This window comes from Physeter macrocephalus, chromosome 13, assembly GCF_002837175.3.
Source record: "Physeter macrocephalus isolate SW-GA chromosome 13, ASM283717v5, whole genome shotgun sequence".
Taxonomy (NCBI): Eukaryota; Metazoa; Chordata; class Mammalia; order Artiodactyla; family Physeteridae; genus Physeter; species Physeter macrocephalus.
The window spans coordinates 8,399,902-8,411,537 of NC_041226.1; positions in this window are offsets into that span (position 1 = coordinate 8,399,902).

Consider the following 11,636-nt stretch of genomic DNA (forward strand, 5'->3'; position numbering starts at 1 on the left):
GGGGGGGGGGGGAATCTATAGTTAATTCTTTTTATGATTTAAAGACAAGGGAACATGGGGTCTTGGGAGTTTATATTTTTAGATGGAAGATTCTAGGAAACGTCTGTATGAGATGTGAATGGCCTCCTAGAGAGGGAATGACGAGTGACTGCGTCGACGGTCCTGGCAACATGGGATGGAACCCAGGGCCCAGTGGGGGGGTCTACTGTCAAATGGGGGGACAGGGCTTCCCTGGTGGCGCAGTGGTTGGGAGTCCCCCTGCCGATGCAGGGGACGCGGGTTCGTGCCCCGGTCCGGGAGGATCCCGCGTGCCCCGGAGCGGCTGGGCCCGTGAGCCATGGCCGCTGAGCCTGCGCGTCCGGAGCCTGCGCTCCGCAACGGGAGGGGCCACAGCAGTGAGAGGCCCGCGTACCGCAAAAAAAAAAAAAATGGGGGGACAATGCAGGCACAGAGAAAGGTTTTTAGATTTGCTGATGTGAAGATATGGGTGTTTACATCTGATCATTTCTATTAAGTGTGAGACGGTGTTATCTGCTGGGAGTGTTTGACTTTTTACATGGGTTTGCTTTATGGAAACCGCAACATTAATAATAACCACAATGACAACCACTTACATAATGCTTACTATACTCGGCACAATTCTGAGTGTTTCGCACATTAAGTTATTTAATCCCCACAATAACCCTCAGAAGTGAGTCCTAGTGCTTTCTGCAATTTATACTGGAGGTAACTGAGGCACAGGTGCAAGTAACCAGCTCAAGGTCACAGAGCTAGTAAGTTTCCAACCCAGACATTTTGGCTCTAGAGTTTGTTCAGTCATCTCCGTGCTCCTTCACCTCTATCAAGAACAATGTAGCCTCTTCCCCGACTGAATGTGTATCTAGTTCTGAAACACTATCGTAGGTAAAGATCGCCAAGAATCCAAGAGTTAATCATGAAGTAATCCTATATAAGAGCGATAAAAGGCAAATATGATTATATATCAAATAAATTATAGAAGCAATATGTGCTGGGAGGTTAAAAAAGGAAGAAACTGACTAATTGAAACTGAATTTTGAACTTTTGTTCTAGAACTTTGGAAAACAATACCTCTGGTAAGGGTTAAGATCCTCATACACTGTTACACTGTGACCCAGAAGCTCTACTCTGAGGCACATACCCGAGTGAGACACTCGCATCCTTGCACTAAGAAGCATAAACAAGAATGCTCACAGCAGCATACACAGTTCAGGGGAGCCGAAAGTTGGAAACAGCCTACATGCCCATTGCTTGAAGGATTAATAAGTTCTGGAATGTCTTTACAATATCACATTATGCTGCGGTTAGTACGAATGAAATACAGCTACGTGACACATCTCAGTGTTAAGCAAATTTTAAAGTCACAGAACAAAACTTATAATAGGATCTCCTTTATATAATTTAAAACCATGCAAAATTAAAAAATAAACATGTAAAGATACACATCTAAAAAATTAAGAAAAGAGAAGGATAAACACAAAATTCAAGATAGTAGTTACCTCTGCAGGAAAGACAGAGGAATATGCTCTCAGAGAGAGACACAGGGGACTGAAAGGTAATGGTTATTTCTATTTCTTAAACAGGTTGGTGGGTACATGGGTGTTTGTTTTATAGGTATTCTTTTTTTTTTTTTTTTTTTTTTTTTTTTTGGTGGTACGCGGGCCTCTCACCGCTGTGGCCTCTCCCGTTGCGGAGCACAGGCTCCGGACGCGCAGGCCCAGCGGCCGCGGCTCACGGGCCCAGCCGCTCCGCGGCGTGTGGGATCCTCCCGGACCGGGGCGCGAACCCGGTTCCCCTGCATCGGCAGGCGGACGCGCAACCGCTGTGCCACCAGGGAAGCCCTATAGGTATTCTTTATGCCTGATAAATATGTTATGACTATTCCCTGTTCAACATTTAATTTTGATGTAATTAATGTTAACAATGACTTGCTTTAATTAAAGAGCAAGAATGTCTTTAGCACCGAATGTGTGACGATTAATTTCCTGTGAGTATTAGCTGTTGTTCCTGCAACAACTTATCACAAACTGGCTGGCTTTCAAAAAACAGAAATAATTATCCTGTGTCCTGCCTGTAGAATTTGGGGAGTCCATCAGCCTTCTTACATCTTGTCCTGTTTTTGTCCCTTCTGATTCAATCTGGCAACATTTCTGCTTATATAACAAGCTCAGAAACCTTTTGAATCTCGCGTGTATGTTAAGGGGATTCAGGCTATTAGACAAAGGCTCCTCCACAGATCTTTTCTGATGATGTCATCCCTATTCCCGGCTCCTGCTGAGATGATTGAGGGGCTCCACTGGTCACCAGGGAACCCTCTGTGTGATGGGAAACTCTAACCTTTCCATCCTTTCAAGGCACTAGCCAATGACTGTCCAGCTACACCTGTGGCTTTCTTTTCGGAATGTGCTTTTCTAATGGTGAACCCCCTAATTTTAGCATCTTTTACCATGTGGATTTGCTGAAATTTTCCCAAATCATCAAGTCCAGGTTCATTTTTCCTTAACAGTTACCTCAATTTATCTCTTTCCTCTCAAATTTTCCCATAAACTACAAGAAGAAACCAGGTTGCATATCCAGTACGTTGCTTGGAAATCTCAGCAAAATAGCCAAGTTCACTGCTTATATGTTCTGCTTTCCGTATAACTCTAGGACGTAATTCAGACTTCCTGCTAGAAGAATTACTTCCTAGACTTCCTGCTACCTGCATAACAAAGGATCCCCTTTCCTCCCGTTTCCAAAAATATTTTCCTCATTTCTTTCTGGGCCCCCACTGGCAGGGCCTTTAAGGTTCAAATACCTACCAGCATTCTGTTTCTAATAATACGTGTATTCTCTAAGAAAATACAGGCTTTCTATCCTTGCTCCTTACCTCCTCCTGAGTCCTCACCAGAAGCACCTTTAACATCCACTTCTACCAAAGTTCTGTTTAAGGCAGCGTAGGCTTTTCCGATCACGCATATCAAAAATTCTTCCGGCTTCTACCCACTACCCAGTTCCAAAGCCACTTCCACATTCCTAGCTAGGCATCTGTTACAGAAGCATCTCACTTCCCAGGACCAAAGTCCCTGTGGCTGATGTAACAAATTACCACAAACTCAGTGGCTTTAAACAACCAGAATTTATTACCTTACAGCATCACTGGGCCAAAGCCAGGGTGTCGGCAGGACAGCGTTCCCTCCGGGGCTCTCGGGGAGAATCCATTCTTTGCCTCTTCCTGCTTCTAGTGGCTGCTGCACCCCTTGGCTGTGGTCACATAACTCCAATTTCCACCCCCGTGGTCACTCTGACTTCTCATCTCATGCCTGTGTATCAAATACCCCTCTGCCAGCCTCTCGTGAGGATACATGTGACTGCATTAGAGCCCACCTGGATAAGCTAGGATAACCTCCCCATCTCTAGACCCTTTAGTTAACCACATCTGCAAAATTCTTTTTTTTTTTTTTCCATATAAAATGACATCGACAGGCTCCAGGGATTAGGACGTGGATATCTGGATATCTTCTGGGGAGGGAGCACCGTTCAGCCTAGCACAGTATGAGTGATTTCTCCCGTTGGCAGACAAGTGGGTGAAGCAGGGGAGTCTAAGCATGGCCTGCCTGCTCTTTCTTTCATTCCCTCATTCATTCACTTGACATACACGTTTTGAGCAACCACCTTGTGCCAGGCATTGTGCTGAACACTGGGTACTCAGTGGTGCCACCCAGATCATCTCATCAGCAAACACACACACACACAAATATTAATTTCTTATTTTAAAAAGGCAGAGAAGAAATTAGGCTAAAGACCTGCCTGGTATTATTCTGGGCTTCTCTGCCCACCAGTCTACTGGATATTTTCAGACATTCCTAAGTCTAGAATTCCTTTTCACTATTTTACCTTCTTGTTTTATCCCTCCTCCGGGTTTCTACTGATTGCACAACTGAAATTGGGAGTTTATTCTGCTCTTTTATATCGAGGTGGGTGGGATTAGCACTGGGTTGAAAGGTCCTGAGCTGGCCTCACTGTGCAACCTTGGGCAGGTCTTGTCATGTCTCTGGGCTTCTGTTTTGTAATGAAATGCAGTTTGAACTTTAAAATGCTATGATTTTACTGTCTCAATATAGGACCTGCATCACTAAATATTCCTCGTGGGTGCTATTTCCACCTCTGTGCTCCATCCTGAAAAGACCTTAATCTCAAGACTTCAAGGTTCTCTCATTACAATGAATTATCTGCTCAATCAATCTGGAAAGTTTTGTCATATTGAGTTTAATCAATGTGAAATAAATCTGACTTTCATTCATGGATTCAGAAACATAGGACACCTCTGTAATAAAGGTTTTAAGATTATATCATTTTATGGATACAGAAGTTAACTTTGGCTCATTCGATAAATATTTATTAAGTTCTCTCTTATGTTTTAAGGTTCTGGAGATGCCACGGTGAGTGAAAGCACACCATTCATTGTTCTTGCAGAATTTATCATCTAGGGCACAGACAGTAATCAAAAACAAGTACTACTACTAGTAAAGCATATAATCATAAACTTAAATGCTGACAGAGATTTGGGCTTTGATTTGAGATACAGAAATAAAAAACAGTTAACCAGGTACACGGGTCAGAAGGAGAGAATTTTAGGAAGAAGAAACAGCAGATGCAAAGGCTCTGTGGTGGAGGGATTACAGCTGCTTTGAGAAACTGAAAAAAGCTAGTGAGACTGGAATGCTTTAGGATCGCATTTCATGCCCCTCTGTAACTGGCTTTCTAATACATCATGGACATCTCACATGCTGTCAATATTCTACAACAAACCCCCCCCAGAGTATTCACTGTATGTTTATACCGTAATTCACCTAAGGATTTCTCTATTGTTGGTTATTTTGATCATTTGCCATTTCCATGCTTTTAATTTTTGCAAGAGATTAAATTGAAGCAAGAGAAGTAGGATGACCCAGCTAAGGTTAGACTTAAGGTGGTGATTTTGAGTTAGATTGGTTATGTTGGTCCTATCAGGTAGGTGGGTTGTGGAACTTTAACTGTTTTTCTTATTAAAGGTGTTTGTTTGAAGAAAGTGAAAGGAAAATCATAAAAACCATGTCTACTGCAACTCCCAACTCTCTCTCTCCCTCCCTCTCTCTCTCTCTCTCTCTCTATATATATATATATATACACACACATATACACATATACATATACATATATATATTGGCAGGTTCCAGGGAGAACCTGTCAGTATATTTTATATTTACAAAATTTTATAAACAGTGCTGCAATGCACCTCCTAATAGCTAAATCTTGGTACATGTTCAAGAGTTCAAGATTACTTCTTTAGGCTAAATGCCTACTTACATAAATGTCTGAAGGCATTTACTGCATGTTACCAAGGAGGCTCACTCTAGCAATGTACCAAGTTAGACTTCCACCAACCCAGAGGGCTCTTCATATTTCATAGTATGTTTGTTCTTTAGGGGAGCCTTCTTTTTCTGGTCTGTTTCTTTTCCTTTTGATTTAAATCCACTTATTCCTCTATTGCCCTGGAGGAGCCTCAGGTGAAGGGCGCCGGCATACTCATTCTTGTGTCCTTTACAAAAGAGCCCGGCACAGAGCTCGTGCTTGATAAATCCGTGTGGAATAGCATTAACCTGCAGGTCAGTCAGCAATGGTTAATACAGGACTGACCATCCTGGATGTTCTGCTCGCGTGAAACAGATCCTTCTCCACCATCGTGAGCCCACATTTCTGAGTGTCTTTAGAGCACAGACGTCCTTAGTGGTCAGGAACCTACCATGCAGTTCCCCTACCTAGATTCCAGATCTCTGGACATTTTCTTGGAGTCTGAGAATTCTCTGTGACAAGCTTTTACTTTTTGTTTGTTTGTTTGTTTTGTTTTTTTTGCGGTACGCGGACCTCCCACTGCTGCGGCCTCTCCCGTTGCGGAGCACAGGCTCCGGACGCGCAGGCCCAGCGGCCATGGCTCACGGGCCCAGCCGCTCCGCGGCACGTGGGATCCTCCCGGACTGGGGCGCGAACCCGCGTCCCCTGCATCGGCAGACGGACTCTCAACCACCGCGCCACCAGGGAAGCCCTGTGACAAGCTTTTAATTCTGAGCTTACTTTTAGATAACATGATAATCAATTTAAGCGTTCTGACCACCAGTTATAGCTGTGATCTTTGTGTCTCTGTGTCGACACCAAGCCATCACCAATGTCAGAATGACAACCGACAGCACATTCTCTCATCGATTACAAAAGTAAGCCTTTGCTTTTTCGGATAGTTAATCAATGCAAGTCATTTTCACAAAGAGCTACTTAATAAAGGCCTTGACTTGATGTGAAAACAACAGTTTGGGGTGAGTAATATGATACTTCGTCATCGTTTAGTTGGAACAGAACAGGGGCAAACCCGGTTCACAAATGGTGAATTTGTACACCGCAAAGGCCAAATGATGTCATGGCACCTACGAAAATAGACTTTGCATGTGTGGATGATGTAACTGGCATCGAAGGCAAAGTGGAAGCAATAGCAACAAACCTTGATTGATTGTTGAAAATGGAGTGAATAAACCATTTCCCTTATTACTGGTTTAAGAGTTTGACATTTTTTTCATCATTCGCATGCAAATGAACTTTAGATAGTTTTCAGATCCCAAGTCCAGCAATAATTGGATTAAACATCCATTTAAATTAGATTTCAATAATGCCACAATACTGGGGCTTCCCTGGTGGCACAGTGGTTGAGAATCTGCCTGCCAACGCAGGGGACACGGGTTCGAGCCCTGGTCTGGGAGGGTCCCACAGGCCGCGGAGCAACTGGGCCCGTGAGCCTGCGCGTCCGGAGCCTGTGCTCCGCAACGGGAGAGGCCACAACAGTGAGAGGCCCGCGCACCGCGATGAAGAGTGGCCCCCGCTCGCCGCAACTGGAGAAAGCCCTCACACAGACACGAAGACCCAACGCAGCCAAAAATAATAATAAATAAATAAAAATACAATTTGCTAAAAAAAAAAAAAAGAGGAATTAAAAAAATAATAATAATAATGCCACAATACCAATCTTGTTTTCAAAAGACCAATTTGTTCTAAGAATGTTGCTATTATAACTATTAGCATTGCTTTTGTTACCTGTTTAATTTAATGAAACAGCAAACAAAGTGTCTGTGGACAGACAAATGAGACTCTGCAGAATGACCCCAGAGCTCTCTCCAGGGGGCCGGGTGTGCTGGATATTTTGTTTGCCCCTTGGATCTGTCTCCACCCTTCTTCGTGTCCCGGGAGGCTCACTGGCCCTCTGGCTTCCAGTTTGGGTTGGCCAGTGGGAGACACGTGCAGGAGGCTGGGAGGCGGTGGAGAGAGGCGCCTTTTCCCTCTGGCCCCCTCCATGCTGGGCACCGTGGGTTGGCGATGCCGTTCTGCTCCTGTTGGACAGCCTCTCCCACGCAGCTCCTCTGCATGTGGTCCAGTAACAGCCCCCTCCCGTTGCCCCTTCGGGTTCCTCCCGGTTGCTAGGGTTGAGGTACTGCAAGATTCCTGCTGGTGTCCCGCACACCCTGCCCACGCCTTTGCCAACAGTCCCTTTCTCAAACTCTTCTCAATTACCCAATTTGAGTGTGAGATCTGTTTCCTGCCAGGGCTCTGACACCCCTGGCAGGGGTGCCAGTGAGTTAGCTGGGACCAGGTGCTCCCTCCCCTCCGGAGACGCTGCAAGTGTGCTCAAGCTTTAACAAGATGCTCTGGGTGCCGTTCCCAGCGTGCAACTCCCCTAAGCGGCAGGCGCCCCAGCCCAGGCTGCTCCCCGGCTTGTGAGGCAGCTCTCATGCCTAAAAGGGAGAGCACGTGCTGGGAGAGGAGGGGAGGGGCAGGCTCCCTGTCCTGGAGCGCAGCCTCGAGGTGCTGATGGCCCCAGCCATGTCCCGGGCAAGCCGAGGTCCCGTGCGTGGGTGTGTGCCAGAAATCAGGGGAAGACTCACGGGTCTGCGGCTCTGTGACGTCCAGCTAGCATCAGTCATTGGTGTCTGGCTGAGCTCTTTTGGTAAGTCTTGAGGTTATTAATAACAGTTCGCACTATATGGTTACTGAAGTCAGAATGCAGGTAGCGTCATAACAGAACCAGACCCGAGGTTCCATTTTTCTGCTATTAAACATAATACCAGAAATTTACTTTTAGGGAAAAAGAGTTCATCACACTAAATTAATGTGATTATGAAAAGATGTTCGTCACCACTAATTTTTAAGAAATGCAAATCAAAACTACAATGAGGTATCACCTCACACTGGTCGGAATGGCCATCATTAAAAAGTCTACAAATAATAAATGCTGGAGAGGGTGTGGAGAAAAGGGAACCCTCTTACACTGCTGGTGGGAGCGTAAACTGGCACGGCCATTTTGGAAAACAGTACGGAGGTTCCTCAAAAAACTAAAAATAGAACTACCATGTGACCCAGCAATCCCACTCCCGGTCAGATACCCAGACAAAACTATCAATATAATTTGAAAAGACACATGCACCCAATGTTCACAGCAGCACTATTCACAATAGCCAAGACATGGAAGCAACCTAAACGTCCATCAACAGATGAATGGACAGAGATGTAGTACGTATACACACTGGACTATTACTCAGCCATAAAAAAGGAATAAAATAATGCCATTTGCAGCAACATGGATGGACCTAGAGATCATCATACTAAGTGAAGTAAGTCAGAAAGAGAAAGACAAGTACCATATGATATCATTTATATGTGGAATCTAAATTACGACACAAATGAACATATCTATAAAACAGACTCACAGACATGGAGAAGAGACTTGTTTCCAAGAGGAAGGGGGGTGGGGGAGGAAAGGATTGGAAGTTTGGGGTTAGCAGATGCAAACTAGTATATATAGGATGGATAAACAACAAGGTCCTACTGTATAAACTCTGTTCAATATCCTGTGATAAACCATAGTGGAAAAGAATATGAAAAAGAATACATATATAGGTATCATTGAGTCACTGCTGTACAGCAGAAATTAATACATTGTAAATCAACTATACTTAAAAAAATAATGTGATTAGTTTTATCGGTTTGGGAATGTTGTTTGTATTTACTTTATCAATTAGTTGTCCTTTCATAGTTGTATAAGAGCTATAACATAAGAAACTGTCATGGACTGAACTGTATCCCCACCGAATTCATAGGTTGGTGACCCCTAACCCTTAACGCCCTAACGCCTAATGTGACTGAATTTGGAGGAAGGGTTTTTAGGGAGGTAATGAAGGTTAAATGAGGTCCTAAGGCTGGGATCCTCTCTGATAGGACTGGTGTCTCATAGAGGTCTATAAGAACGAGAGATCTCTTTCACTCCCCACACATGGAAGAAAGGCCACGTGGGGACACAGTGAGAAGGTGGACGTTTACAGGCCAGGAAGAGAGGCCTCATCAGAAACAGAATTGGCTGGCGCCTCAGTTATCAGCTTCCAGCCTCCAGAACTGTGAGAAAATACGTATCTGTTGTTTAAGGCCCCCAGTCTGTGGTATTGTTATGGCAGCCTGGGTAGACAAATACAGAAATGTACAATCAGTCGTACACGCCTAAGTAACATTACAATGAAAATATTTCAAGCTGATTGCCAGATTCCTTGAGTAGTGTTACCTGGAAAAGGGCCTTATTATTATTTTAAATTTGACAAACAGGGCTTTGTAGTTAAAATAGGAGAGTGCTGGGGTCATAATACTTGGATTTTAATCCTGGCTGTACAACTTACTATGTGATGCTGAACAAGTTAATTAACCTCTCTACACCTCAGTGTTCTCTTTTGTAAAATGGATATGATAATAGTTCCTACCTTTTAGGGTTGCTGAGAGGAATAAATGAATTAAACGATATAATGAATCAAAATACCTAGCATAGTATATGAAAATCTACATTAAAGCTATGTCTTGTATTTAAAAATTATTCATGCCATTTTGCTCCTACTCTTCCTAGTTCTGATAAATTTCCCTAGTCAAACAAAACAGTATTGATAGAACCACATATCTAACTTATAATCCTTGTGCACTACTTGTAAATAGCTCTTATAACTGAAAAAATTTTAGACAGAAATAAAGGATATAGGACATTCTAAAATTTACAAACAAAGAAGATTTAGTAAAGTTGCCAACAAGAAATCCCGGAAAAAAAAAAAAAAGAGCATGCGCTATCCTCAGCAAGATTTAGCTTGGGCTGCTAGTTCTATCAAAGGTACAAATTATTTGCTTATAAAGCTGCATGCATCTTTGGTAGAGCAGAGGTGTCCTGGGCATCATTTAACATTGTTTTCCAAGGACTCAAAGGATTAGTTAAAAATTTAATTTTCTTTTCTCATTAGGCAGTAGAACTGTTAAAACTCTATGAAAACATAACATGATAAAACACATACTCGGACACTTTTGGGGCACTTTGTAAAGTATGTATCCAAAGTTTCAACTTCCAACTGGGAGGAATATGAGACGGAACGTGGGAACTTTTCACCTAGCCAGGGATTTGCCATCGTTTTAGTAACAAATTAGCACAACTGAGTGGCTTAACATGACATAATTTTATTATCTTATAGTTCTGGAGGTCAAATCCCTGAAATGGATCTCACCAGGCTAATCAAGGTGTTGGCAGGACTGCTTTCCTTCCGGAGCTTCTAGGGGAGAATCTACTTCCTTCCCTTTAAGCAAGGGATCTGTTTCCCTGCAGCTCCTGGAGGCCACCTGCATTCCTTGGCTCCTGGCTCTTTCTTCCATCTTCAAAGACGGCAGAATATCATCATCTTTAAACCTTTCTCAACCTCTGACCCTCCCACCTCCCTCTTATCAGAACCCTTGTGATTACACTGGACTAACCTGAATAACCCAGGATAATCTCCCCATCTCAAAATCTTTAACTTCATCACATCTGCATACCTTTTGCCATGGAAGGTAACAGAGTCACAGGTTCTGAGGATCAGGATGTGGACGTTTCTGGAGGCCACCGTTCTGCCCACCACCCACCCGAGGCTCTGCTGTACCTGGCGGGAAGTACCATTTACCTGGGTGTGCTTCTTTTAAGTGCTCCTACTAAGGACAGGCCTGTGGCCTGGTATATCTAAGTACTGAGTGCTGAGGAATAAAAACATATGCTGGTAGTTTTACTGGGATCATGTTAAGTATTTTCCACCTTCGGAAAGTGTCACCTCTTGGCCTCTGCCACCCTGGGACCCCATAATCCACACTGCGTTTAGAGATCCCAGTTGTGCGGTAGCGGTTCCCACTGTAATTTCTGACCTACAGAGGAGAGCAACCACAGACCCCGCAAGGATACTGGGGGTCCCCTACCAAATCTGTCCACAGTCGTGGTAACACGTGTGTTCTCTGGTCCCGCCCAAGGTGGGTGAGCAGGATATCTATGATGAATCCACTTTAACATTCCAACATCCCTACTTCTTGGATACCCTCCTCTGCAGCACACCAAGCCAGTTCTGGCATTTGCCACCTTTAGTCCATATTTCAGACAATCGACTGAACGGAGCTCTTCCTCCTGCTCCAGCTAAAATCCTGAACCCAGACTTGTGCTTAGTGAGCCCATCTCAGCCTCATCCAACTTTATATTCCTCCACCTGATCGCCTGCCCTTGAGATCCATCCCCACAAAGATTC